Genomic DNA, 6,259 nt, shown 5'->3' on the forward strand with positions numbered 1-6,259 from the left:
CCAGGAGGGGGCAGCCTGAGTGTTGATAGTAACTTTGATTTAGGCCAGGTAGGGTATTGTAGTGTTAGCAGGCAACACCTGACTCTGAGTTTGTCTTTCATGAGTTTCTATTAAATCCAGTGCAGCTATGGCCTCTTGAATTGTTTTAGCACTAGCCACCATGCCCAGTAAAGAAGATTTTCCCAGGAGCCCCACACCCCAAGAAACAATTGAGTGGACTCCGGACTCAATTCAGACTCCTCTAGTCTTGTCAAGCCATCCTGCTCCACCTCATTTGTTGCCTCCACTCCAACATGTCCAACTGGTGGAGGAGATCTTTGGCCTTGGCTAACCTTTTCCCTGGACAGTCTTCCCAGGCCATTATGAGGTCTAATGTAGGGTGGGCAGCCTTCTAATCCACAAAAATACACATCAGCAATACAGATGTGAACAGAGGTCCAATGCCTCTGTGTGGCTTCTTCCCAAATTCTACTCTAATTATACAGGATACTTTAGTAGGGACACAATTTTTCCATCATGTACTATTGCCCCCAATTGTTTAATTTAATTCCCTATTAGGTAGAATCTGTTCCCTGCCAGATAGATTCTATAGAGCCAAGCAGCCCTTTGTTTATTTGGTTATTGGCCTGGGTACTTAAGGAGAGACTAGGGCTCGGGTAAGAGAGAGAAGGGACTCCTCCTCTGAGCCAGAACTGATTCTTCCTTCTTGGCTCTCCCTTTTTGTCTTTTCCATTTTTATTACTTTCTGGGTGGCTATAGACACAGCAGAGGATAAATTATCCCAGTCCCTGCATGGTGACACTGTGCTGCCTTTTCTTCTGGAGAGCACCTATTCTCCTCTCCAGGGACCTCTTGTCCAAACTGTCTCTCCCAGGAGTTTGGGCTCTTACATCTTCTCCGGGTGGCATCCTGGTGATACATTGCTGCCAGCAAGGTCAGCACATGCCTCATGGTTAGGAATGCCTGTTCAACCTGACAGCAACCTCCTGTAGAGTTCTGGGAGGGGTAGGGATATAAACTTTTTGCCTTCAGTCACTTTAAGTAACACTAGCTAGCTCAGCCCAAAGGTTGAGATATTAATATCCCTCTGGAGAGGGGATAGCATGATCACAACTGCAACATCATAATTGAGTGTAACAACAGTAGAGGTATGCTACCTGCTTTCAAAGGCCTCTCCACCAGCTGCCCTTAGGAGACCAACCTTGGCCCGATGTCTCTGCCTTATTGGTTCATTTACTTGCCTAACTGTCTCTGGGGAGGAGGACAACCTCATATCTCAGACTACCCCAAATCCTCAACCCAGCCACAAGGAGCATTTCCCACCATAGCCTGTTATGCAGTACAGGGTGGCTCACCCTTGTTCCAGAGGCATGAACGCCCTCTCTTTTTCTATTCAGGTGTACAGGTGCACAATGTCCAATGTCAACTGACGGGGGGACCCAGGCCAGTGGGCTGACCTCCTTCCCCAGTACCTTGGCATCTCAAACCCCAAATCCAGTTCTAATGGTGTGGGTTCACTCAACTACTGGTGCTACCTCTAGGCCAGGTCAATGAGGTATAGAAGAAGACTGCAAAAAGTATATTGTTGCAGTACAGCAATGAGCGATGCTGCACAAAACTGCTACAGAGGCATTCTAAATGTAGAGTCTGAGCAGTTTAGGCTGCCTAGGACTGATTTTTCAATTGATTGTCCTACTGACTGGGTAGACACTATGCCAATTTCTTGTTCACGAAAATCCCATCCTCCTCACCACTTGCGGTGAGTGCCACGATTTCTTGGCTGATCAGTGAAGAAGACCTGACCACGAGATGGCAGTAGCGCCCAAGAACCTTTTGTTGTTGTTGTTTGTTTTTGTTTTTGAGAAGGGAGAAGGAGTCTCACTCTGTTGCCCAAGTTGGAATACAGTGGCGGGACCTCCGCTCATTGCAACCACTGCCTCCCGGGTTCAAGTGATTCTCCAGCCTCAACCTCCCATGTAGCTGGGATTACAGGTGCCTGCCGCAATGCCCAGCTAATTTTTGTATTTTTTAGTAGAGATGAGGTTTCACCCTGTTGGCCAGGCTGGTCTCGAACACCTGACCTCAGGTGATCCACCCGCCTCAGCCTCCCAAATTGCTGGGATTACAGGCGTAAGCCACCGCACCCAGTCAAGAAGCTTTTTATTTCGGCGGTGCTTTGACAGGTTGCCAGAGAGGGGAAGTCTTTCACATCAGACCTTCCAGAGGCAGTAGCAGAAGACCACTGCCCAGAAGGGGAAGAGGGCAAGGCAACTCCTGGGGTAGAGAAGAATAAGAGAGGGCCTTATGTGTCTGGGCTATATGACTCAGCAGCAGGAGAGGGAGTCTCTGGGTCAGAGACCTCTGGAGGCAAGCAGTGGCATGGAGTCTTTTATAGCCTCTGTGTTTGCCTTAACTGTGGCTAGCAGATGTCAGTGCAGTTTTGTGGGGCATGCAAGGCAGGCAAGCCCTAAGTGGCTACATATATGCTTACCTGAGCTACATTTAAAGCAATTGCATGTGTAAAAAAATGTTGAGTGTGGTGTTGGCAGCCTTTCAGCCTGCTGTGAGGAAGTATAATGGCAATATAGAGGCCAATATATGGAGGTCATGTTTAACCCACTGATATAATAACATGCCACTTAGTCAGCCACTCTGATTAATCTGATTGGTGTAGTCTGAGATCAAATCCATTCAATCTGTACTATCAACAGGACTCTAAGCAGCAAGGTGAGATCAATCTGCAACGTTAACCCGAACTTAAAACGTTAAGCGCACACGTATAGTACTACTGCTCCTGAGATTTTGTTTAAGGGAAATGAAAGCATAGATCCACATAAAGACTTGCACATGAATGTTTAGAGCAGATTCATTTTTACTAGTGAAAACCTGGAAACAATCCAAACTACCATAAAATGAAATACTATACTATGACAAATACTAATGAACTATTGATAGAAATAACAGCATGGGTGAATCTGAAAATAACTATGCTGATTGTAAGAAGACAAAGAAGAGTATACAGTGTACAATTCTATTTATATAGAATTCTATAAAACTCAAACTAATCTATAGAGAGAGCAAGCAGATCAGTGGTTGCCTAGGGACAGGGATGGGGATGGGTAGGGAGGTAAGCAACATAAAGAGGCATGCGAAAGCCTTTGGAAGTGATGAAAATGATTGTCATTTTGAATATGGTAAGGGCTTATGATTATTGGTAAGGAGTTATGCTTATAAAATATAAATAATTTATATATTATGAGTTAAATTACATATAATTTCATTTAGTTTTAAATGTAAGGAATGGCAACATGTCCTGAGTCAAAGAACCCTCAAAACAACACCTTAAGTACTGCAAAGTCTTTGACGATGTATTTGCCAGTTAACTTATCTTTAAACATCAATAATAAATAAAAATTGTCAAGACTTACTTGTTTCTATTTGTTTATTTTAGTGTGCTGATGCTTTTTCACATTCTGGGTCATATTTTCAAAGTATTGTTTCACATTGTGTAAATGTATGTTTTTTTTTTTTTCACAATTGGTAAAGAGCATCTCAAGCAAGGTCCTGCTTTCCACTATGATGGTATAGGAGCATGTTTTACTCAGATATGAACCACTTCTGGGCAGCGTTATGGGTGAGAAATCTGATAGTTAAGGAACACTCTGGATTAGTTTCCCACTGGTGAGAAAATAAAAAAGCAATGAACACTTTTTCCAAATACCACGTGATTAATCAAGTACTCAAAACATGCTAATTGGGTTTAGACTATTCTATTACCAAAATATTCCATTCAATTCCTATGGACAGTTTGTAAACTGTCATTCCCAATGTCTCCTCATCCTTCAAGGTCCCAATCAAAGGTCTCATAACTTGTCAGACCTTTGGGGAAGTGCTTTTATTTTTTAATTAAAAGTTAAGTCATGTGCGGGGCAGAGTGATGCAAAATACAGCCAGTGGTCAGGACCTAAAGATCTCTCCTCCACCTGGGCCTTGAGAGTTTGGGAGAAGCTCAGGAAGAAAAGCCAACAATGTGAGTCCACTGGGCTTTGAGGCGGGGGTTTTGCATCTGTACATGTGGGATAAATGATGTGAAAACCATTAACTCTGTTGCTGATCCAGCTGCAGGGAAAAGCTTTTCCTCTGATCAAGGTGATTATCTGGCTGGTGGACCTCATTTTGCACCAGGTCCTGATCCCTGAGCTGAGCCTGAGTCCACAGTTCACCTGATGGAGAACTCAGAGTCAAAGCCCAGGCCCAAGTCAGGCTGTCTGACTGCTGCTTGAGGGCCTAGGGACAACATTCCCGGAGTCAGGAGGGCAGAGGTGAGGATGACAGTGAAATGGCCAGAAGGTGAAGATACATGTGAATATTCTCTCTTCATTAGGTCACATGGATGAAAGGTAATAGAAAGGTAGCACATACATTTTCAAGAAGTTAAAGCTGATAGTCAGAACACAAAGATGGTTGATTGTTCCACAGACGTGGAAGGCAGGGGCTCAAGACCTGTAAAATCCCCCACTGAGCAGATAACTGAGACAGTACTTCCCAGTGATGCACTCTGCTGGCAGACAGTGTGAAATTTTCCTGGAGAAGGCTCAGGCCATCAGTCCCTGGTCCATCTTCCGGCCCCACAGAGATGCTGATCAGAACACCCTCCACAGGGAGAGCATTGCACAAATAACTCCCTTTTTAGAAATTCTTCTAAGCCAGTCAGAAGATGACAAGCTTGCAGATGGAAGGGAATCAGAACCTGGGCGATGTCTTTAGTGGCCGAGCAATCCCTGCATGTGGTTCAGAGTGTTTTCACTAAGACAAAACAGTGGGAGAAGGAAAATCCCTGCATCCATACAAACTTTGAGGGAATACTGGAGCTTAATGTAACAGAGACTGGTCATGCTAGGAAATTTTATTACATTTTCTGGAGGGGTTGCAGGGCTTTGTGTTTGGGCTGCTTTCCGTGGTGCAGTCAAGCTCGCCAAAAGTGTGACAGAATCACGGAATTACCCTTGGCAGAAATGCGGAATTACTCCTAACCCCTACCCTCATCCTCCACCAGGACCAGACAGAGAAACAACTACTTGAGTTTTCAGAAACTACCAAACCTTGGCTCTAGCTCAGCATGCTTGGCCAGAGCATGGAAGATTGGGGTGAGGGACACGGTGAACAAAAACTGCATCCTTGAGCTGCTCACACTTCCTCTTTCCCCCTTTTGATCTTGTGTGTGGGGTCAGAGGTTACCAGGCAGGGGTCACTAAGGTTGTCAGTGGGAGGATGCGACCCCTGGTGAGTTCCTCCCAGCCAGATCAACATGGGAGGCTCCCAATTCCCCTTTCTCCTGCAAGGAAAGACACCACAGCTGTGTCACCCTCCTTCAGAGACTGCAGATTGGAGGTCTGTTTTCCACAAAATCTAGCTCTAAGCCATGTCTAGCAAGTGAGAGTGACTGATTGGAAGCCTAGTGGTGACAGTTGCCCAGGTGGCATGCTTAAATAGCAACACCTCCTGGTAGTGAACGAATTTCAAATTTCACACAAGAAAAGCAAAACCATGGGCTATTTTCTCTCATGAATTTTTGCCTATTTTGGGCCCTAAATCAAATTGAAAAAAGCGTGATTAAACACTCAAACTGCCAATATAGTTAGAGTTATACACTTTGTGAGACTAACTCGGGAAACTACTGCCCTGCTTCTGCAAGGATAGGGCTCTGTAAGGCATGACTTGGAATGAAATCCAAGCACCTTTTATCTGTTTAACTCTGGTGCAGGAGAACAGAGCAGCATTTAAGGTGTAAACTAAATTAGTCTATTCCTGAAGAGAACATTTGCTACTCACATTTATGGTGGAAGAAGCAATCTCACAACACAACAAATCTCTCCTTGTGAGTGGAGCAGGCCAATCCTAGGTAGGGCCAGACTACAGGGCTTACAGGCTCTATGCTCTAAGCTACTGATGCCCCTTTGTGCCAGAGGCTGGGTTTTGCAGCAAACTCAGTTCAGGCCTGGGAACACTGGGCCCACCAAGAATCCTAAATAGTCAACTAAAACCCCTGAAATAGCCAGGCCTGTTCCTTTAACATTAGTATTATTTGTATACCTTTAGGAGGTACAAGTCCAGTTTTGTCACATGGATATATTAGCCAGTGGTGAAGTCTAGGCTTACCAGAGCAACAACAGGGTGGTAGATAATCTCCCTTGTGCAGTCAATAACCATAACTCTGGCAGATAGGGTGCCTACTATTCATACCGACTACAGAGAGTAT

This window comes from Chlorocebus sabaeus, chromosome X (assembly GCF_047675955.1).
Source record: "Chlorocebus sabaeus isolate Y175 chromosome X, mChlSab1.0.hap1, whole genome shotgun sequence".
Taxonomy (NCBI): Eukaryota; Metazoa; Chordata; class Mammalia; order Primates; family Cercopithecidae; genus Chlorocebus; species Chlorocebus sabaeus.